Genomic DNA, 24201 nt, shown 5'->3' on the forward strand with positions numbered 1-24201 from the left:
TAGCTAGGATTACAGGCATGAGCCACCAGCACCTGGCTCTGTTTAGAATCTTACAATGGGGAGAGCCCATAATAATTTTGACTATGTTGTCATAAAGCAACTGGTCTTATTGCCTAAAAAATGAGATTGCGCATTTCTTATGTATAATATCCAGAATTTGCACCAGTAAGTTTATACCATAGAAAGAGGTTTGCTTAGCCTAAGTATTAAATATGACAATAATCCTCAAATCTAAACATGATACAAACATAAATTTCCCATAATTTTACACATCAAAAGTCAACTTAGATTCACAGGTAACATAGATTATCACCTATTACATAATGCACATTTCAGAAAAATTATGATTACATTTTTCTATAATGCAAAAATAAGTACACTGTACATTATGTTATAGAAATACTTGTTGAATGTTTAAAGCAATATAGTCCAACACATTTTCATAATCTCAATATTCTAGTTATCTAGGGCAGGAAATGGGGATTAATATTTAACATGAAAATAGAGTTGATACATGAAACATATAGCTATATATTTTCTTGGTTGAACATAGGCTTTAGGAGATCCTATTATATACATAAATCTGTAGTTTAGCTAGATACGAGTGGCTCATGTGTATAATCCTACCTATTGCAGAAACAGAGTGGAAAAATCTCAATTTAGGCCAGGCTGGGTGGAAAAGTTTGCTGGTTATTTAGGCTATTCTGAATAACCAGCAAAAACAAAAACAAAACCAGCTTGGAGGTGTGGACTCAAGTGGGTAGAGCACCAATCAGGCAAGCTGGAGGCCCTGATTTCAAACCCCATCTCTGCCAAAAGAACAAAATAAATGTCCTGTTTGGCAAAGAGAGCAACTTTTATTAGTAAGAAGTTTCATTGATAATAAGGACTTTTATTAAGTTTCAGTTGTGTTAGAAAGGAAGTTTTATCGAAAATACATATCCATTTTTGTTTATTTCTTTTGTGTATAAGCCTGTTCTCGAAAAAAACATGCAGCCAGAATTTCTGTTTCATCTGCATTCCTCTTACCGTTGGGCTAGATCCTGGCAGGCATCACTTCCGGGGTAAGCGAAAGCTCTTCCTGTGCTGGGAACCCCAGGCCCTGAGTTCCCCATGCCTGGGACTGGACAGGCAGAGCTAGAAGCCAGAGACAGGATTGCAGAAGTTTATCATGCAGGGTTTCTACCACCCACAACTACACCACTGGACAGCGGTGTCGGCCCTAGCTTCCGGCCATTTGGGGTTCAGCAGAAGCAGCAAACACTAACAAGGCTGGTGGCCATTGCAGCAGCTCTGCAGGCCTTCAGAGCTGAGGGCCTGCGCCCAGGGTGGCAAGGGTCTGAGCTCTCAGGTGCAGGGCCTGCAGGCCTGGCACCCCTCTCTGGAATTCCTCCAGCAGCCGACAGCTTCCCCATCTTGTCTTCAGGGATCCACAGCTCTTCACAGGGTTCTTCATGCCCACCCTGGTCAGCTAGATCTCTTCAGCTCCCAGCCCTACTGGAGCCTTTCCTGACAAAGGGCCGTTTTGACTTTCCAAAGTACCAGCCTCTTCACCGCTCTAAAAATCCCTAGTACTTCATTCACTGAACTCCACTCCTCCCCCAAACCCTGGGAGCCATCAAACTGTTGTCTCTTCATGTAACATTGGAAAGTTCCTGTTTGTCTACATTCAGTGTCACTGATTCTTTCTTTAACCTTGAGTGTCTATTAGTCCATGAAAGATATTAATTACGATGGCTGTGTTTACTATCTGGGATATTTATAAATCATACACTTTTCCTCTCATTCTTGACATTGCACGTTAGGATGGGCATCAGATGCAAGAACATTAATCATCATTCTCTGAACACTCCTAAGAATCCTGGCAAAGGTCTACATACAATTCAGACAACATCAAATAATGTTTGTCTTGCCTTTGGTGAATGCTGTGCAATTTTTGTCCAAAAAAAATACTAGACAAGACATATGGAATACTCTTTACATAAACAGTCATTTAAAGTAATGTACTAATCCTGCTAGAATTTGGGGTATGCGTAGAATTTCCTGTGATTATAGGCATGCGAGATTGCTTCCAATTGCCTGGGTGTGTTCTTTTTCCTCCCTTCTTGGCATCTAGCTTTCTTTATACCATCCCTCCAGTCCGTCTTGCAGGTGGAATGAATTTGAGGTGCCTTAATTCGTGGTGCTGTGGAGGGAGGAGAGGAGGACAGAGGTATTCTATCCTTTTCTAATAAATTTCAGTCTGTTTGTGGACCTGGATTGGAGGAGGGCTGAGCCCTTGGGGACGTTTCTCTCCCTCTTCCCTGCTCCACTGCCCACTAGCTCCGTGGAATGCCAGTGTTTCATGGACTTTTTGCAGAGCGCTTTGTGCGATTGACTCCAGCTGCTATTTCTTTCTTTCTTAGTCAAGGGGAAGCTAGGAACTTGCCAGGTATAGTTGGAAGGGCTCACCTCTGCAAGGTTTCCTGTGGAGGTCAGGCCTTGGCTTTCGCAGAGTCTACCACAATGGCCGCTCACTTATTTCCTTCTCTTGGCAATTTCCTTCTCTTTGGAATTTCCTTTCATTTTTTTTTCTTTTTTAGAATCTAGGGAAAACCTGCCATTGTATAGGGAACCTCAAAGATACAACCCACAGCAGCACTAGGCGTTTAGAATATTCTTTTTTTTTTTTTTTTTGGTCGTTCATGGGGCCTGAACTCTGGGCCTGGGCACTGTCCCTCAGCTCTTCAGCTCAAGGTGAGTGCTCTACCACTTGAGCCATTTCTGGCTTTTTGTGCTTATGTGGTGCTAAGGAATCGAACCCAGGGCCTCAGGCATGCAAAGCAAGCACTCTACCACTGAGCCACCTTCCCAGCCCTTTTAACAAATTCTTAACATGCAACTTAACTGCTCATGCCAGCTACTGGCATGTGACAGCCACGCCCTCTGGAGGCCAGGCTGGGCTGGGGCATGCCCAGACCCCACCCTCTATGGACTCAGGGATGGTGATTTCTGCAGCTGCCTCCCTCTCCCATGTGTGCAGTAAACGTTGCTGATGCTTTATTTGTCAGGTAGCCATTAGTAATTCCGAGGGGAATTCTGGAAGACACATCTGTTTTATATTTTTTACCACTTTGGAGAGTCACAGCTGAAACCAGCCATAGCATGTGATTTTAAAATTGTGAATATGCCCCGAATCCATGCATCTATTCCTGTGTTTACAGCCAATAGCCCTTAGAACTAACAACGACTCACCTCTATACCCCAAGACTACAGTTCGTCTTCATTGGGATATCTTCCCCCTCACCATTCTCTTCTCCCTATAAAATTAGGTCAGTATTTTAAATCACATCATTTCACTGTTTACCCTCACCCACGATTTCCCATCACATGAAGAATAAAATCTGAAAATGTTTTACATCAACACGCAGGCCTATATGGTCCCTGCTCAGGCCTGTGTGACATCATGCCCCACCCTGACCCCACTTGGTTCCATCTGTTCATACATATCAGCTCTTCACTACTTGATGTAGACATCTGATTGTTTTCTGACCAGGATCAACTGAGTACTCTCTGCTAGCAAGGTTTCCTTGGCAACCTAAACAGCCCCATATCTAGCACATGGAATTCCTCAGGACCACCATCATTACTGGTTTGTTTACTCACTTCCTTGGCTTTGAAGTTTTCCTCCAGAGGAGGAGCACAGTGAGAAAAAAAAAAGGAACAAATTCTATCCTGATCACCTCCACATTCCCACACTCAAAGCAACAGCAAGCACAGAGCAAGTATTTTCTAAATTACTGTGTTAGTGTCTGGGATGTGATAATCACACCATATTGTGTATACGCACTTAGTGAGGACAAAAAGAGGACACTCTTAGGAGAGAGACACAAAGGGGCAATGCCTAAATTCACATTTATCAACAGTATAGCTGTCAAAACGAACTCCCAGAGATGAAAGCAAGAGATAGCTCTGATGTTTTAGGTTGTTTTTTTTTTGATGATTGTGTCTTCTCTTCTTCTTCTTCTTCTTCTTCTTCTTCTTCTTCTTCTTCTTCTTCTTCTTCTTCTTCTTCTTCTTCTTCTTCTTCTTCTTCTTCTCCTTCTTCTTCTTCTTCTTCTTCTTCTTCTTCTTCTTCTTCTTCTTCTTTCTTCTTCTTCTTCTTTCTTCTTCTTCTTCTTCTTTCAGTTGTGGGGCTTGAACTCTTTGTTTGGGCACTGGCCCTGCGCTCTTCAGCTCAAGGTGAGTACTCTACCACTTGAGCCACAGCGCCACTTCTGGTTTTCTAGTGGTTTATTGGAGATAAGAGTCTCACAGACTTTTCTGCCCGGGGTTGGCTTTGAACTGTGATCTTCAGATCTCAGCCTCCTGAGTAACTAGGATTACAGCCATGAGCCACCGGTGGCCGGCATGATTGTGTCTTCTTTATGTATGGTGTATTCATGTGTGTATTTTTCCAAAGGTGGGGGTGGGGAGGGAAACAGAACTCAAAGAAAAAGGGTGAAAAGTGCAGCAGTGGATCTCACTGGACACTGATGAAAATAAACTCTACAACTTGTGGGTAGAGGTGTGGGGGGGAACAGAAGACACTTGCTCATCACCTGATTCAGGTCACTGTAATCCCTCTGTATATCATCTCTATAAAGTAAATTAATTTTTTAAAGTTCTGTATGATTGATAAACTAAAATCTTGTATTTTAATATTCTTATTCAGGTACTCAGGCTGAGCCGGTGAATCTTTTTATTCTTTAAGACCAAACTTCCTCCTACAGCTGTGCCTCTCATTGTGTATTTCTCTCATTACTCCATCGATATTCTTTTCCTCACTAACACAGCTGGTTTTACTCTCTTGTATTTTTACTCCAAAGATTTATTTTCCATACACCATTCCAAGTAGAGTCTAGGGGTAACCTAGTAACTCCCTTGTCATAAAGGAATCAGATCCAACCTTTTCCCTGTTTCTTGTTCTGCTTTATCTTCAGATGGACAAAGATGGTCACTTCTGATCTTAATGTCACATTCAGATGACAAGAAAGAGAGAAAGAAGAGAAGCCTGTGTGGCCATTCCTCTAGCTGAGAGTTATCAGGATTCACTGCTACTGTTGAAGACAATTACCAAAAAGAAATTTAAAAATTAGACATGAAATTGTTAAAACTATGAGAGTTCTTCCATCAGGAAGCTTCTAACCTACATTTAAAATTAAGGTAAGTAAAATTAAAGAATTACTGTTCAAGAAAATACTGGCAATTCCTTTGTACAACTACTTAATGAGGAATCAACATTACTTCCTTAGTTTCTGAATTCAAAAAAGATGCGGATTATTTCTTTCCATCTACTAGATTGGGGTTTATCTTGCTGCTCTTTTTCAAGGAGGTTCAGATGTCTCATTAAATTGTTGGTTTCAGATCTCTCCAATTTGTTGATGTAAGAACTCAGAGCTATAAACTTGCCTCTGAGTACTGCCTTTGCTGTGTCCCAGAGGAGCTGGTAATTTGTGTGTTCATTTTTGTTGAGTATCGTGAACATTTGAATTTCCTTTCTAATCTCTTCCATGACCCACTGGTGATTCAGCAGTGTGTTGTTCAGCCTCCATGTGTTACAGGACTTTCTTTGGTGGCTTTTGGTGTTGAGTACTAATTTTATTCCCTTGTGGTCTGAGAGAATGCAAGGTATAACTTCAATGTTTCTGAATTTGGACAAGTTTGCTTTGTGATCTAAAATTAGGTATATTTTGGAAAATGTTCAATGTGCTGCTGAGAAAAACATGTATTCTGATGCTGCTGGGTGAAATATTCAGTAGATGTCTGTTAAATTTAGTTGGTCTATGCAGTTGTTTAGATCTGCGGTTTCTCTATTGAGTTTTTGCTGAGTTGATCTATCTAGTGGGGAGAGTGGTGTGTTAAAGTCCCCAACAATTAATGTCTTTGGATCTCTGTGAGATTTGTGGGAAAGTAGTGTTTCTTGGAGAAATTTGGGTACTCCGTTGTTTGGCGAATAGATATTTAGAATTGTAATACCCTCCTGAAGGAGCGATCCCTTAATTAGTATGTAGCGACCTTCTTTATATCGTCTTACTAATTTTAATTAGAAGTATATTTTATCTGATATTATGGACCCCTTGCAACAATGAGATGTACAAGTCGTTATGTTGAAAAACAAACTTTACAACTTTGGTGGGGGGGCAAGGTGGGGAGATGGGAGATGGGAAGGGATGGGAAGGGGAAACAAAGGAGGAGGCAACAATGCTTGATAGGAAATGTACTCATTATCTTGCCCATATAATTGTAACCCCTTTGTACGGTATTTTCACGATTTAAAAAAAAAGGAAATATGCAAATGTAAAAAAAAAAAGATGCTGACAGGGGCTGGGAAGGTGGCTCAGTGGTAGAGCACTTGCCTTGCATGCTCGAGGCCCTGGGTTCGATTCCTCAGCACCACATAAGAAAAAAGCCGGAAGTGGCGCTGTAGCTCAAGTGGTAGAGTGCTAGCCTTGAGCTGAAGAGCTGAGGGACAGCGCCCAGGCCCAGAGTTCAGGCCCCACGACCAGACCCAAAAAAAAAAAAAAAGATGCTGACCAAAAAGTAACCCAACAAAAATCTCAACTGGAGAGGTTCTAACTAATGTCTGGAGCTCCAGTAGAAAATACTTTTAAATTAACTATTTCTTAACGTTTTCTTTCATATATGTTACGTGGCAGTTCAAATGTGTCTTTGCATTTTTCTCACCTTTTTGCTCAGCATGATCTGTTTCCTTGGTAGTCTAAACTTCATGATAATGCTTGTCATCATTTTAACAAGCAAGCATCATTTTAACTTCAACAAAATGCAAATTAAAAGTAAGTCCCAAGTCTCCCATTCTGAGGTTTCACATACATGATAAGGCCAGAAGGCAACATAGAGAAACAAGGCTTCCGTTTACTGCTAGCGTTCACTGTCCCTCCAGCCAGCGGAGGTAAGCCTCGATGTCTTTCAAACTCAGAAGCTCAAAGCAGCTCCTGGAATCCATAAATCACATAGCTGTCGCCGCTACATTGCTGCTGCCACTCCCACAAACGTCTCATGAACAGATGCAATGTACAGATGCAATGTCCTCCTGTCTTTTTCTCGTCTCCATATTATCAAGGACATGCAGTCTTTATTCTTGAATACCCATTTCTACTCTCCTCTGTGTTGTACCCACTGAGAGCTTAAATCTGACACAAAATCAGAACATGAAAGATAACTATTCCCACACATACAGACCACACATCCCGCTTTCACATGGTACAATGTCATACTTTTCTGAGAGCCTTTTTCACACATGCACTCATATGAACTTTTCTTCTGATCAAAAATAGTCCAAATCTCCTCACTATGTAAATATTATTATTATATTATTATATATTATTAATTACAGTCACTCACTCCTAGGATTATAATTTAATTTTTGGGGGGGTCCAGTCGTGGGGCCTGAACTCTGGGCCTGGGCGCTGTCCCTCAGCTCTTCAGCTCAAGGCTAGCACTCTACTACTTGAGCCACAGGGCCACTTCCGGCTTTTTCCTTTTTGCTTATGTGGTGTTGAGGAATTGAACCCAGGGCCTCATGCATGCAAGGCAAGCGCTCTACCACTGAGCCACCTTCCCAGCCCTATAATTTAACTTTAAAGGTGCCAAGCTTGTTCACAATTACAATACAGCACACACATTTTCATTCGAGGATAAGCAGGTAAAAAATTCACATAGAAGCAGATTCGTAGGTAACAAGTGAAAATATGATAAGATCCCCAAACTCTGTTCTATTCAACTCTAGTGTGTAGAAAACTTTAGCAAGTTTTCAAAGACAATCACCAAATGACATTAAATTAAATATGTTTGTGAAACAAGATTTTTCTCTCACATCATTTATTAGCAGTAACTAGTTGTTGAAGGGGTTTTCATTGTGGCATGTCTGGATAGGTAGGCTGATAGGCAGAGAGGTAGACTTATAATAAGTACCTTACTCAATGATTAGGGCAATGAACAAGTACCAAGATAGACAGTCAACACATCTATAGACCCAGGAGAGCTAAGGGTGTAATTATAGCCTGAAGGAAAGTGGGCTTGAGACCCGGGAGGCGCTGGTGTCTGTTCAGAGCCAAAAGCAGAACAAGACTTACCTCCTATTTTAGAGACAATAAAGCAAAGCGACAAGTAAGTTCTTTGGTACTCAAATTTTATTTTATTCATATCACCAAAGGATTGGATGTGGCTCATTTACTGCTAAAGACAATGTACTCTGTTCAGTCTGTGAATTGGCCACAACATCCTGACAGAAACACTGTGAGTAATATTTTTTGATCTGGGAATGCTGGTACCTATCTGTAAATACCAGGACACAGGGAGCTGAGGCGGGAAGATCCCAAGGTTGAGGTTTATCTGGCTGTACAACAACTTCCTGTCCATTTTGGACTAAAACAGTAATAACTTACATTAAAAAATGAATAAAAGAAAACAAAGAGGGGCTGGGAAGGTGGCTCAGTGGTAGAGCGCTTGCCTTGTATGCCTGAGGCCCTGGGTTCGATTCCTCAGCACCACGTAAGCAAAAAGAAAAAAGCCGGAAGTGGCGCTGTGGCTCAAGTGATAAGCGCTGGCCTTGAGCTAAAGAGCTGAGGGACAGCACCCAGGCCTAGAGTTAGGCCCCACGACCGGTCCCCCCCCCCAAAAAAGAAAAGAAAACAAAGAAAAGAAGAAGAATATTTGGACAAATGTTTGTACATTCTAAGACCCAAACAAGTTGACACATAAAACTAACCCTCAGACAAAGTGACACACACAGACCATTCTAGTGTGTGCGAATCACAATCTTTTAGTGGAAAACGACAGCGAGGATGTGCATACTGAATTCCATCCACCCTGATGGCCTAGCGAGTGAATGTGTCTGTGCTTTGTTCTCCCTTTACCTGGCTCATGACCTTGATTGGTGCATTCTTCCTGAGGTATTAAGTATAAACAAGATAATACATCCTGAAGTGACTTCATTACTCTGCACTGCTTTCTCTATGTTTAAGAGTGACTTCGAGGCTGGGAAGGTGGGTCAGTGGTAGAGTGTTTGCTTCGCATGCATGAAGCCCTGGGTTGGATTCCTCAGTACCACGTACACAGAAAAAACAAGAAGTGGTGCTGTGGCTCAACTGGTAGAACACTAGCCTTGAGCAAAAGTAGCTTGGGAACAGTGCCTGGGCCCTGAGTTCAAGCCTCAGCACTGGCCAAAAAAAAAAAGAGTGACTTCATGCGAAGGTTTTAGTTCATTCAGTCTTGCCCTTCACTATGTTCTCCCTCCCTGCCCTTAGTTATAATCTCTGCTTTGTCTGAGTCAAGTCGCATCTCTTCTCTGGCATAGTGCACTCTGACACCAGGCCTTCTTGAAATGCAGCCGAAGTCAAATCTTTCAGTCAGCCGAAAGGTGGTGAAAAGAGCATGAACTTTAGAATGGACAGGTCTATGAACCCTGGCTGGCTTTCTAATGCCTGTGGTGTGTCTGATCTTTGGGAAAGGAATGGACTCTTCACAGCTTCGGGTTTCGTGTGTGTCTGATGCAGGCAGAAGGCTGCCACTCAGAATGAAGAGTGAAGGAATGTTTTGCGAGACACCCAGGAAGGATGAAAGAAACCCCTTCACTGAATAACGATACCAAATCCATCATATCGGCAAAGCTGACCACTTTCTCTAAATCCATCTAGACATCCAAGGTAATTTCAATCAATATTCTAATTCTTTCCAAAATTCATTTGGAATATAGAAGACTCTGCCAAGACTTAAGCACACTCATAAAAAATACAGTACTTATAAAAATATTAATTGATACTAACAATCTCACTAATTTCCAATTATGGGAGTAAGACTGTTTCTTTTCTTCTGCTTATTGCCAGGTACTTTCTCTTTTTTTTTGCTGCTAGGTACTTTCTAACCTCTACATTCTACTGAAACTCTAAGTTATATAGTTTTATGTGGGAAAATAAAGAAATATAGCTTTTTATTAGAGAGACAAATGTTTTCTATCTTTCATGCATTTTAAGTCTATCAATGAAAATACTTGTCATGATGTTTAAAGTATGTACAAAATAATTTCCAGATATTCATAGGTAAGTAATTTTGCATTTTTTAAAGAAGTTATTGGCTACAAATTTATGAGCTGTTTGTACATTTAATAAGATATTAAAAGACAGAAGAATGAAGAGGAAGAATTACTAGGGAAAGATGAAGGACAAAGATGTGGAGATATAATTTGAGCAGACAAAATTGTATACTGGGATAGTACTGAAGTTTGGCAGATCAAAAATGTAAAATAAAGACTGGGAGTATTTGGACAATGACTTTGTTGCCTAACAGGTTTTAATTTGGAATCACCATGAATTTTAACTGTGATAGAACTTGTATGATTACAAGTAATCCCTAATCTACCCATAGTTAATGCCATGTACTAGTAAGCATACGGTATGAAACCCAAATGGAAAAAAAAATTATTTGCATTTTCTATAGTTCACTTGTGAACCAAAGTATGAAAAATACTATTCATGAATCTTTTAAATACAGAAAAAACCATTAGGAATTAATTTAACCAGACAGTTTCATAACTCTCTACTTTTGTCTGCAATTTTTATTTTCACTGTATAATTTACTCATATATTTGTTGTCCTGAATTGCTTATACAAAGGTTATTGAACTTACTAGAGTTGTAGTAGATGAAATTTCATCACGTGGGTTAAAAGCAAAGATTCTGGAATCTAATAGCTTGAGTTGAAAACAGTTTTGTTAATGTCAATATTTAGGAACTTTGAACTGACACAAGTCAGTCAATTTCTTTATGTTTTGTCACCTTGATATTATGATTAATGTCCATATTTTCTTCAAATGTGTGGTGAGGTTTGAATAATAGAATGTTTGGAGTGTCTTGAAACATTTTTATATAATTAAAGAGTTTATTACTCTTGATCAGAAACTCACATTAAAGATATATTGATGACTAACATGGAATTCACAAACCTGTCATTTTTTTACTTGCCTACTGAGATATGATTTTGATTTAAAATGTTATTTTGTTGCTTTTAGCATAGGTTTATGCTTCATGTGTTGATAAATCTATCAATAATTACTTATTACTGTGTTATTTTCATGTTTAAATGTAAATTTTAATTTCTGTTTCTATATATTTGAGGTTGGGATATTTAAACACATTTCTAAGAATGATGTGTTTATGATGTTGAAATTATTATCTGCAGAATTTCATAAATACATAAAAATGTTTGATGCCCTACCAGGTGAAATGAATTACCCAAATGTTTAACCTACTGTGTTTTAAAACAATTAATCTTATTCGATTTCAAAGGAAATGAGTCAAAGCAGCTACATTTAGTTGTGCAAAATGTTCTTGTAACGAAAAATTATCTTCTCCACCCACTCAGTGAGCCTGTTCTATTCTGATGTTCAAATACACTGACCTCTTGTTATTAAGCCATGTAAGTTATTTACTCTTCTATTCCTCCGTATAAGCTTAGCACAAATCTTGTATAGCCTATAATAATCCATCCCTGGTGAGTGAACCACTGTAATTTCCTCCCTCTAAATTAGGACCGGCACCAACCGAAAGGTATCATGGTTAGATTTCTCGCTTACAAACAGGTTCACCATTACCTCCCCGGCTGCCATGAGTCCTCAATTCCAACCCTGGTGAAAACCAACACTGATCTTGAAATACAAACTAAAGTGAATAAAGCATTTTTTCTGCATTCTAAGTTACCTGCCAACTAAACAATAGATGCTATTTACATGTAAGTGGAATTTTCACAGAATGGTGTGATGGGGCTTCTTCTTACAATAATCAAAGGCTTTTTTTTTGTTTAATACATATGGTAATTTTTCCGTTACTTCACATGTAGAAGACAAGCAATTATCTTGTTCCAAGAGCTTTCCTAGTCACACTTATGAAACATAATTATATAATTGAAGCCACATATGAAGTCTATTAAGCACAATAATAATTAAGTCATGGCCTCATCACTGAAACTGAGAATCAGAAAAGCAGCACACTTGGAAGGCTTCTGAATGCTTCTCTTAGTTCCTCTTTATTCTCCCTTCTTCCTCTAAAGCTAACTGCTTAAAATTCCGTGTCACTTTCTTACTTTAAAGAGTATGCTACTTAGTTCCATATTTTAAAAAATACTCTCCTTAAGAATGTAGATAAAGGGCTGGGAAGTTGGCTCAGTGGTAGAGCGCTTGCCTTGCATGCCTGAGGCCCTGGGTTCGATTCCCCAGCAACACATAAGCAAAAAGAAAAAAGCCGGAAGTGGTGTTGTGGCTCAAGTTGTAGAGTGCTAGCCTTGAGCTGAAGAGCTGAGGGACAGTGCCCAGGCCCAGAGTTCAGGCCTCACGACCAGCCCCCCCCCCAAAAAAAAAGAATGTAGATAAAATATCAAAAGGCTAGTTGATGTAGCTCTTGTACAAACTGACTACATGGAAAATTAAGAATATATACTGCTTGTGTATCATCAGTAAAATAGCTAATTATGAATTAACACCAAACTGTTAACATAGTACAATCGAATCATCCAGTTCTGACAGGGAAGAACAAATTCACTCTGCTTTATTATAATCAATTCGTTTCCATGTTATTCCTTTCTCTTCTTCTTACTTTGTTTCTAGTACAACTAGACTTTTAATGTTAGGATTGCATTTGGTAGATTGAGCCAAGACTCCAACTCTGAATTTTGGTAATTAAGTAGAGATGGAGTCTCACAGACTTTTCCATTACTGCCTGGGTAGAAGCTCAGTCTTTTAGATCTCAGCCTCCTGAGAAGTTAGAATTGCAGATATGAGCCACCATGACCAATTTCTAACAAAAGCTATATATAAAAGAATATATAACAAAAGTATATAAGTATATATATAGTACATAGGTCACTCTAATCAATTTCTCATAAGAATATATAAGCACTGTTACTATCACATAAACATAGAAACCATTAGAAAATTCAATAGAAACGTTTATTTAACAGTTTTGCATATGCTATGAGCTCAAATAATGATGGGATTTGCATTCCATCACTTGTTGGCTATGGCTCTGAGAAACATCACTGTGTTACTATATGAAGAGAGACACCTGAACAAATTACTTCAGCGATAATGAGGATAAAGTTAGCCAGGTTGAGTGGGAATGTGATTTTATGTATTAGATTATTGTATCTGTAGACAATTATCTTCTATCTGAGGCAGAGATCATGTAATAAGACAACATTGCAAAAGAGCTCTTCAGGGAGGGGTGATGGCTCCAGTCCCTGGAGAAAGAGGCCTTCTCACATAGCAGCTTCATGAATGAGGAACTGGGACACAAGGCTCAGGCAGGAAGGCACTAGTAACTCATGTTGGAACAGGGAAATAAGTATGTGTCATAAAAAAAAACAGTAGATATGTCTAAGCAGTATATTTAGAAAGCCAGACCAGTGGCAGGTAGAATAATAAATTCTTTAAGAAAAATAACAACATGAAGAACACTCAAAGAGTGAAGAAAAAAGCCAGGGATGGGATGGAATGAATATACCAATTATTGTAATATACATGGAATAAAGTCCATTGTCCATCTGACCACAGAATAACATGAAATAATAAAGATGGCATTCAACCTTGATGGATTAAGGAGGAAATAGCCAGGCAAATGATTGGCAGAAGTAAGGGGAAAACTAAGCAATCATTCCCATTCTATTTGACAATATAGTGCCAATGGATACGGTTTAATTTTATTACATAAGAAATAGATTCTATGGAGAGCTAAATCAAGGCCCAATAAACAAACACCAGGAAATGGGAACTTGCACGAGAAATGGGTTAGGCCACAGGAAAGAGGGAGAGACTAATGAAGAGGGGACATGCAGTCAAGAATTCATTATAGATGCCACAAAATGGAGACAAGGGAAGGGGTGTGTTGAACGGGCAAGAGTGTTCAATGGCGTGACTGCTCAAGGTGTATTATATTCACAAACTGCCTTGTTAAATGGCAACTCCTTTGTGCAATTCCTTAAAGATAATGAACATTTTTTAAAGAAATAGGATATTGCCAAGACAGATGTAAAAAAAAAATCAACCACTAAAGTTACTTTTTGTAGCTGGCTGACATATTTATCTAGCCATTATCTTATTTTCATGTACAGTATCTAACTATATGTAGTTGTTGCATCAAATCGCAGTTGAATTTCTGGAAATCAGTTCAATCCATTGGTGGGAAACTGAACCTCTTAAGACATCAAACCTATCCACCTAGCTTGACTCTGATTTTTTTTTGCCACACTGGCATTGAACTCAAGAACTAGTACTTGTTTACTAGTCAAGACGGTAAACACATTCCGAGTGTGTGTGTGTGTGTGTGTGTGTGTGTGTGTGTGTGCTGGTACCAGCCTGAATTCATGGATTCTCATTCACATTAAATATTTTTCCTCATGGCTGATACTCGCATCATCCCTCTTCTCAAATTCTTAAATTGAATGACAGCACAACTAAGTCGATGGCAGAATTCGATTTCACTATTACTTGATGAACAATGTACCACCTATGATGACTTGGTGTAGGCCTTTCACGACTCTGTGTTCTTGTTCTGTTTATCTTCCTGTTGAAGTATCTTCTCGCACCATACCTCATACGCTTTCTTCCCCCAGTCTCTTTATAGGTAGGTAGGTAGGCAGGTAGAGGGATAATTTGGTATATTGAGACATTGCTTTACCCCCAGCTCAATAAATTTAATTTTTCTTTTATTTGGTTCTGTGTATTTTCTTTCAGTAAACACTTCTATTCCAGTGACTTCAAATTTTATCTATATATCTATTAATCATACCCTTCGTGATTTATTGCTGTCAGAATTATCCCCCAAATCTTAGTGCCTTAAAGTAATGATGACTGCTTCTGTTCCGCACAGTGCCGCACAGTGGCATTTTCTTAGTCACCACAGTCTAGTAGTCTGTCAGCTGGAACTGTTGTTTTCCTGTCAAGCCTGAGGAGCTAAGGGAGCTGTTTTGGCAGAGTCCCATGCTGGCCCATGCAGTTGGTGCTTCCTGTCGGGAAGTCCTCCCGAAATCTCCAGACGAGCGAAGATGAGCTGTCTGTCCTCAGGCTAATGATCCAAGACAGAAGATCCATCATGACACTCGACTTTCCTGGTGGCCATAGAATCACCAGGCAGAGCTTCTTAGCCTCACATGGCAAGGAAGAGAACGCAGCCCACCTTCTGCAAGGAGGAAGGGCAACATCGGCAGGTGTCCTTTAATAGCAACAGATTCCTTCCTATCTACATTGATGCAGTCTGGATCTCTTTGGCAATATGGTTGATATTAATAACTACCTTAGTTCACTTAGATCCTGACCAGTATCTTGGACAGAATTAAATTCCCTCCCCTCTTAGCATTATAACCCTCTTTTGTTTGATCTTTAATGTTGACAGCGCTTCTCTCCACACAGCTGAAAAGCAGTCAACTTTACCATCATGTGCAGATGCCAGATCTACAATAGTGTCTCTTCCTTGTGTTCTTAAAGTGATTTTCCTGAGTACCACCTAGTGTCTTCTATCTTAAGTAATGTGTGGGACTTTTTTAAAAAACAAAAAATCCTGTGTTTTTGTTTATATGATTTATATTTTATTACTGAGGCTGACCTAAGGAAAGCATATAAATGCTCTTCATAATAATTGTTCATATATTTTAAACTCTTGCATAAGAAAAGGCAACAGGAATCTTATTTCCAATGAGAAAGTTAAATTAATTAAATTTATAAAATGTAGATTTTTCCATTCCTCTTCCTTGGTAACCTCTGGCTATCTCAAATAATATAATTCTAACTATTCCTCCTTCATCTGTGATATGATGTAATTTCCTGTGAAAAATCTTAATTTCAATTATTTTCCATGAAGCTTCGTAGTTCATTAATTCTTCATATTATGGACTTCATTGCCATTTCTGCTTTGCGGTTACTGAAGGGCAGTGAGGTTGCTCTTTGGTAGGTATGACTCCACCACCTTGCTAATTTGATTAGGGCCCTTGCAGTTCCAGTTACTTAATTTGGCTTTTTGTTCAGCATTTTTTAGAAATACATGTTAATTCCATTTATGCCTCCTCAGCAATTACCGGTGGTTTTCAGGGCATATGTTAAAGAATACTTAATTAAGTTCTTATTGCCTTCATTTGGTAAATCGTAAACTTTAGTCGTATTTGAGCACTGTGGCTGTCTGAGGACTAGCTTGTAACTCTTCCTGGCAGCTAATCTGTTACACAAAGAGGGTCATCCTTGAGCACTAGTGTGAAGACCTTTAGCTTGGCTGGTATCACTATCTTATGGGCTAGTGTTGCCCATTAATTACTAATTTTGATTTAATTTTATTAACATTTTTAAGCACTTTTGATACCCAGAATACGTTGGGAAATGCCTAGTGGCATTTTTAGTTGCCAAAACTGAATAAGGGTTAGATCTAATGTTCCAAATAAGAAAGGTACAGAGTTGTCTTTCATTGTGCAGATCAACTTCTGAAAAGAAGAGCTATCCCTGCAGTCTCCAATATCTGCAATCTCAAATATCAGCAGTATCAAGTATCAGTAACATCAAATGTCAGCAAAATCAAGTAGCCGAATATCAAATAGCAGCAGTATCAAAGAGCACAGAATCAAATGTCAGCAGTATCAAATATCAGTATTATCAAATATTGGCAGTATCAAATATCAGCAATACCAAATAGCAGCAGTATCAGATAACAGTAGTATCAACTAGCAGCAACCAAACAGCAGCAATCAATGTCAAATAACAGCAATATCAAAGATGTCTCAGCAATGAGGATGTTGAAGCATGTTATAGTCATATGTTCATATCCTCTTCGGCAAAGTAATCCAATAATAAAAAATAAGTTCATATGCATCTTTAAAGGTCTGGTATAGTCTAGTGTGAGGAATGCAGCAAATTCTTTATGCATAATGTAGTATATTAAATGTCTTATGAATAAACAATTTTTACATCCTTTTCCAAGAAAGAGGTTTCTTTAGCACTTAATGAATTTGAATAGATTTTGAAACAAATGCTGAAAGATACTTACCTTCTGTTCTATAAAGATTTTTTTTATTATTGGGCATAGTTTTATCCTTTTGTTTAAAAATAGCAGCACAGGCTTAATCATCAGAAGTTCAAGGCCAGTCTTTAAAATTGTGGTTAATTAAGTGGTACATTATTGTTCACACAGGTTATGGCTATGTAACCTGTAACCCAAAAGTTCAACTCAACCTCAGGAAGACATATTCTCAGGGAAAGTAAAGTAATAGAATTTTTCATGCCCGTGAAGAAGGTAAATCAGATTGCATTTAGAGACATTTAACTTACAGAAAAGTTATGTTTCTTCATAACATGCAGAATAATTTTGAATTAAAATTATTTTTTGCTATGTTGTTGTCAATCCAATCCTTTATATTCTATATTAAATTTATTTCCTTGGGAATCTGAAAATACTGAAATTAATAAGTCAACTCTACTCAGGTTTGCAGACATGCATTTTGAAAGACTAAACCATTTCCTCAGTTCATATCAGTTAGGCCTAATTACTTTAAAGGAATGATGTAATAAATTGAGGCACTAAGAAAAAAGGATGAAAAATTAGAAAATAATTGACCAATACATAAATAACAATAGTTAGTAGGAATTCTAGACCATTTTCCTATGTTAATAAAAATTATCCTTGGAAAATTGTTCAGCTATTACTTTTAGATAGGATGGACAATTTAATATTTTTTTCTGACAACATTTCTTTCACTAGTGTCTAGTGGTTTTTGGTGCCCAAATCTTTTGCATCCTATGTGAAAATTATTACTCATCATTGTATTCCTTGTGGTGCTTTCATAATTGGGATATACTTTTCAGCGTCACTTTTTTATATCTCATTATTAGCCTTCAAAATTTCATTGAGTTTTATAAGTTGATTTTGTATCCTGCCCTCTTACTGAATTTATTCTTTGCATCATTGTTACCGAGTCTTTGCTATCCTCTACAGACCAATTATATTGTCAGTGAAACAGAGAACATTGTGTTCTATGTGTCATCTATGTGTTTATAGATTCAGGTATATGAAATAAAATGGGAAAAGCAAAGTATCAAGAAAATAAATATGTTCAAATAATCTTACTCTCCACATAAAGGAACAAAAGGCATATTATTTGAATGCTCGCTGTAAGATGATGCAATAAAACATCTAAGTACTTATAGTCTGAAGTCCAAAAACATTGAATGATTTTCTTTCAAAAAGGAAGACTAAGTATTCGGAAATTTATAAAACATAAGTTTTTATTTATGTATTCATTGAAAATATCGGGAAAAACTGTAAGCGACTTCTCTTCGCGCGCTGTGGGAAAATCCCAAGAGCAAATGGGAGGTGCTGCCGAGGGTTCTTTGTGCCTAAGGTAATCCCTCATCACACACAGCAGTAGCAATATGGCTCCTATTGTCGAAGGGCACAGTCTTTAATTTTGTAAAAATTTTACTTGGGACACTAAACACCAATCCATGTCTTGAAGCTATGATATAGGACAGAGTAACTGGAGGACCTTAGTTTTATTTTGTTATTAATACACGCTGCAGGGACAGTAGTAAAATCTCTAAGGAATCTGCTTTTAGCAGTTCACATGGAGCAAAATTACTTGTATGCCTTTGTTCTTGAGACATTTAATTTTTAGCTTAGATAAATTAAGGAAGATCTTAGCAAGGAACAGAAAAAGCAGTACTATTGGTTTGGTCTTGAATCTCCTTTGACATAGACAGTACTCTTTCTTGAATCTCTTTTGACATAGACAATACTCTCTCTCTCTCTCTCTCTCTCTCTCTCTCTCTCTCGCTCTCGCTCTCGCTCTCGCTCTCCCTCCCTCCCTCACTCCTTCCCTCCCTCCCTCCCTCCTCTCTCTCTCTCTCTCTCTCTCTCTCTCTCTCTCTCTCTCTCTCTCTCTCTCTCTCTCTCCACTGCATGAAGACTAGATATGCTTTGAAGTCAACAGCTCTACTGAATATTTTTATCAATACTTATAAAATTACTGGTTATTTATTTTATTGATTCTTATTACTTAATGATGCATACCACTTTTGCAAAATTTATCAAAAATAGCCTGATATTACTCACTACAAATGTTCCCCTGCCAGACCTGGAGATGAAATGCATTCCACAATTATAAAAACTCATGAGTAATCTTGGACACTGTGCCACAGTTGAAATGCAGGGAGATGTGCTGCTCAGACACAAAGAGCAACTGTGTTCAGCCATGTAAAGTGACACACGCTCCCCTCATATTTCTGACTCAACATATACACTCAGAGTCAACCACAGGAGCCCCAAACTGGACAAAACCCTTGGACTAAGCCAGATACTGGTGGCTCATGCCTGTAATCCTAGCTACTTAGGAAGACGGATGTTTGCCACTAGAAGTCAACCCACCTTGCGCAGAAAAGCCAGTGAGAATCTCTCTTCAAACTAATCAGCAAAATAGGCTGGAGGGTCATTCAACTGGTAAAGCAGACACCAAAGGAGGAAACTAATGGCATGCAAGGCCCTGACTTCAAATTTGAGACCCTAAATTCTAGCCACAGTACCACAAGAAAAAAAGACTGAACTAATCTGTTCAAATATCCCAAACTTCTTGACCTTTTTATATAACTTATAATTACTCAATGGCTAGAATTTAAACAAAAGATAGATTAATAATAGGCTATTTGTAACTATGAAAATAGAACACAGACAAAACTGTTGAAATTATTTAGGGAAGGGGAAGGATGATGGTGGTAGAAATTGATTGGAATACTTTGTGAATATGTGTGGAAATCTAACCATGAAATCGCCCCAAATAACAATGCTAAAAAAGATGAAAGACTATTTTAATGATTTAATAAGAAAGAAATAAACATTGGACCTTCTGGAGGAGGAGTATTAATGCAGCATTTTCCATTGCAACACAGAAAAAATAGAATTTTGAACTTCCCTCTAATCTAGTTATTGATAACATTGATTTCCTCATTTAAGAACCAAACATTTGCACTAAGACTGGCGACATGGTAGAACACCAAACACCAAGGGGAGGGGGGGGAAGGGAAAGGGAAGGGGAAAAGACAGAAACAGACACAGAGAGATGACATAGTTTTCTTTTTTCCCATCGAGGGACGCTGTCCTTTGCTATGGAGATCTTATTTGGGCCCGTGTGTTCATTGAGGCACACCGTCTTTTCCTGCACAGGAGATTTGTGAACAGATATTTATTTTTAATACTTATTTTTGTTGAGCAATAAAAAAGTGATCCTAAAAGTACCTGCATTACAGCCTGGAGGTCAATTACTTAACACTCCATTAAGTTCCATGAGAAGATTTACCTCACTATAGTGTAGCTATTTGAAATAAAACTGCAATGTTCTAAACTCATTGAAATGCCCAGTATTTCAGAATTGTTGTCTATTTTGTTATCTCATATTACCTATGTTCGTGTGAGAGTCAGAACTCTTTATTGTTGTCATCAAGATAGCATCCTTTCTTTCCCCTGCAATTTTAGGGCCTTTCTTTCTATTATGTTAATGCTTTCAAATATGAACTACTAAATTCCGTTTCTGTCTGTTGAAAGTCATGTTTTATAAATTAGGAATTCATTTTAATCTATAGAAACTATATCTCTTCAAAGCATTTGGAATTTAAATTAGACTTAATGGCATATATAATACTATTATATCCATATGTTCATTTCATTCTGGAGTGCTTCTAAATTGGCAATCTATACAGCATAAAAATCATTTTAAAATACCATAGTTTAAAAACAGCTGGTAAGAAGAGGTGACATATTGTTCTATCTCTAGCTAAATTTATTTCAAATTCTAAAAGTAACTTTGTCACTTATACTTCTACCATAGAGACTGAATTGGGAATTAATTTGGATTCATTTTTATTGAATTCAAAAACTATCACATAAAGTATATTTAAGTCCCATACAAGATGCAAAATTTCATCTTTTCTTGTTTTTGTCAAGACTGGAGTTTGAACTCAGGGTCTTGTGATGGGTCTACTCCTTGGACCCATCTCTCCAGCCTGGCTTTTGGCTGAGTAATTGGAGATTAAATCTCATATTCTATTTTGCTGAGGCTGGCTTTGAACTTTAATCCTCTGGATATCAGGCTCTTGAGTAACTAGCATTTAGAACCCCAAATAGAAATGTTCCCAGCATGTCCTGTTTTCAATGAAATGCCAAGCAAAGAGAACATGCTGTCAGCTCTACCTGAGAGAAGTCCTGGGTTACACACAGAAGCACGCCTGTCAGAGAGACACCAGACCGCTCTGCTGAAACATGAAAGCTCAGGAGAACATGGAATGCTGTGTTTCAAGGCTTGAAATAAAATGCCAAGATTACTGGGTTTACCAAAGGTGCTTCCTCAAATTGTAGAAGTAAATCCTTACGTATTAAGCATAAGATGAAGCAATCCATAGACATTCTGGCAGTATCTGTGGAGTTCCTTAAAGAAAGGAAGTCCTATGTTAGCATGAGAGTTTGGGAAGGAGTAAATCACAGTTGACACAAACCAGCTTTGAAAAGAAAACCTTACAGGAACTATTGCAACCATGATGACAATTGAACTACATTGAACCGAATAGGCAATGTGGCTTCCCATACCTCTCCTGTCCTTTAAGGTAACTGGCCATAACATGGTGGCTGTTTCTGAGTTCATGTATTGTTAGATGCTTGATCTCATTCACTCAGCCTCTTCTTCATGTTCTACTGACTCTGTCTTTGATACTTTTCCATTTTCATTAATACACCTTTCCACATTGGGGTTTAAATCGTAAGGCATCGGGGCTTCATCCACTTTGGTTGCTGGTTATCCTCTATGCCTAGAAATAGCTGCTTGCCACAACAGAACACACTAGTGAATGGGTCTTAAAATTCCATCCAGCTCATACTGCATTTCCCTTGGGCACATCTGCTCTTGAAATCTGGGCCATCCTTTCCAGACTTTCCATCCTTTCCAGACATTGTGATGATTCCTGGTCTCATTCCTGTCGATCTTGTTCTGACCTGGGACCTACCTTGAACTACAGAGGATGTGCACTTCCTTTTACACTTGTGACCCAGATTCTTACAGCAATATTTTTAAAGATCATTTTACTACCATGTAATAATTATTATGTGTGAAGAGTTTATGTGACTCCATACTTTTATGGATATCTGTGCTAAAAGAAGCATGATAGGAAGGTGAAATGCATATCGAAATGATGAACTACTAATCTAGTAGAAATACTTTGTTGGCCCACCCATAGTGACATGGTTGCATAGTAGTCGATCTGCTTCTAGGAATGATTTGATTCCCATAGTTAAAAATCAAGTTTTGTTTTTATCTTGTTGAAACTTCTAGGGTATAAAGATCTCTTTAGAGCCCACATGTAACACCCATTCTGACCTGGTTTCCAGTGTTTGCCAGGATGGGTGATCTTCCTTTTGTACATTTTCTTCTCCTTTCCTCAAACCACATTTCCTTCAATAAACCAAAGAGAATAAGATGGTAAATAAATACCTCTCACTGAAAATATTTGTAAGATTATTCATGGGGAAACAGTGCCATGATTCACTGACAAAAAGTATTGAAAGGATTTCTGTCAACCGACTTGTAAGACCACTTGACATCAAGGAATGAAATGATCGTGCAAGTGTGATAGACGTAGAAAGCTCATTTTAACTCTGCAAGTGTGGGTAACTGGAGGGATGAATGTGTGTTTCAGGCAAGTTGGTTGTAATTGACCAGGTCCATTGTTACATAAAACTTGCTTTCCTAAATATGCTTTAGCATATTTAGAATCAACTTATTCCATAGCTTTGCTTGCATATTTTTTTAAAAGGTCTTAAAATGCTATATCTTGCCCTCCCTCTTTGTGGTCTGCTCTTGAACAGTCTTCTCTTCATTCTCTATTTCCTCCATGAAGACAGTCATCTAGAAGAAGGAAAGTTAAACACGGAAAACCGGAAGCCATTGTGTTTAGCCTCTGTGCTCCATCCTCTGCAAAGGAAGGGCTACAACCCCCACCCCTCCCCTGCACAACCTCACTACTTTCAGAAAGCCAACGGCGACAAGCATCTTCCTCTCCCACATGAGAAGGGCAATAGGATGCGGTCTTCAAAAGGGATTTAGCAGGAGCTTCCCGAAGGCTGTTACTGGAGCTGTCTGACCAGCGCGGTTCTGAAGACTGCAGTCTTACCCACGGGTGTCCCGCTTGCACAGGACTTGAAGTGTAACTGGCACTGCAATCTTGCACCCCGGAAGCATCCACAGATCAATGGTCAGCTTGGGTTGTCAGGGATCTCAGTGTTACAGCTTGAAGAGATAAGAGGCTTTTCTATTTTTTAAATCACCATTCGAGAAAATGTCTTGGTTTCTGCCAGTGCCTGGAGCTGCCCTTTGAGCTTTCATGTTTATTTGAAAGCTTCTTGAATTTGAGGCATTTCTACACAACTTCCTGGTCCTCGATCTTCCTCTCTGTTCACCCTGCTCCATGACAGCATGGAGCACAAGGGAAAGCCAGAGTTCTGCTTCCCTCCAGCAAGGCTCTATTGCCTAAGGAGCCACACTTGTCCGGCTTACCACACAACCAGCCACAGGTACCAGCACCTTCTTGAGTGTTTCCCTCCCATGAATACTCTGCTAACTATGCCTGCAGTTACCAGAACGCCAAGAGAAATAAACAAACAAAAAAATAATAATAAAATAGTTATTGATTGACTGATCATTAGTTGTTAGGTATTCCTAACAACTATTAGTTGTTTGGAATTCCTCCAAAGTGAAAGATTGATTTGGATGAAAACAAGATAAATAAACCAGTTTGGGTAAACACCAAGAAACGGGGGGAGAGATGGGCCACTGGTGGCTCACTCCTGTAATCTTAGCTACTCAGGAGGCTGAAATCTGGGGATCTCAGTTTGAAGCTAGCCCTGGCAGGAAAGTCTGTGAAACTCATATCTCCAATAACCTATTCTGAAAAAGCTGGAAGTGGAGCTGTGGCTCACATGGTAGAGCACTAGCTTTGAGCAAAAGAAACTCAGGGATAGTGCCCAGGCCCAGAGTTCAAGCCCCAAGACTGCCAAAAAAAAAAAGGAAAAGAAAAGAAGGAAGGAAGGAAAAAAAGAAGGAAGGAAGGAAGGAAGGAAGGAAGAAAGGAAGAGAAGAGAGAGAAAAGCATAAAATTAAAAAT

The 24201-nt window shown here is 38.7% G+C and overlaps 1 long non-coding RNA gene across 1 annotated transcript; it reads left to right on the top strand.

Annotated features, from left to right (window-relative positions):
• The first annotated feature begins 4961 nt into the window (after positions 1-4961).
• LOC138841035 (uncharacterized) lies at positions 4962-23676 on the top strand. Its single transcript, XR_011376302.1, has 3 exons — positions 4962-5184; positions 9537-9686; positions 22939-23676. It is a non-coding gene; the product is annotated as an uncharacterized lncRNA (long non-coding RNA).
• The last annotated feature ends 525 nt before the right edge of the window (positions 23677-24201 follow it).

Source organism: Dipodomys merriami, unplaced genomic scaffold, assembly GCF_024711535.1.
Source record: "Dipodomys merriami isolate MVZ:Mamm:240054 unplaced genomic scaffold, mDipMer1.0.p SCAF_31, whole genome shotgun sequence".
NCBI lineage: Eukaryota > Metazoa > Chordata > Mammalia > Rodentia > Heteromyidae > Dipodomys > Dipodomys merriami.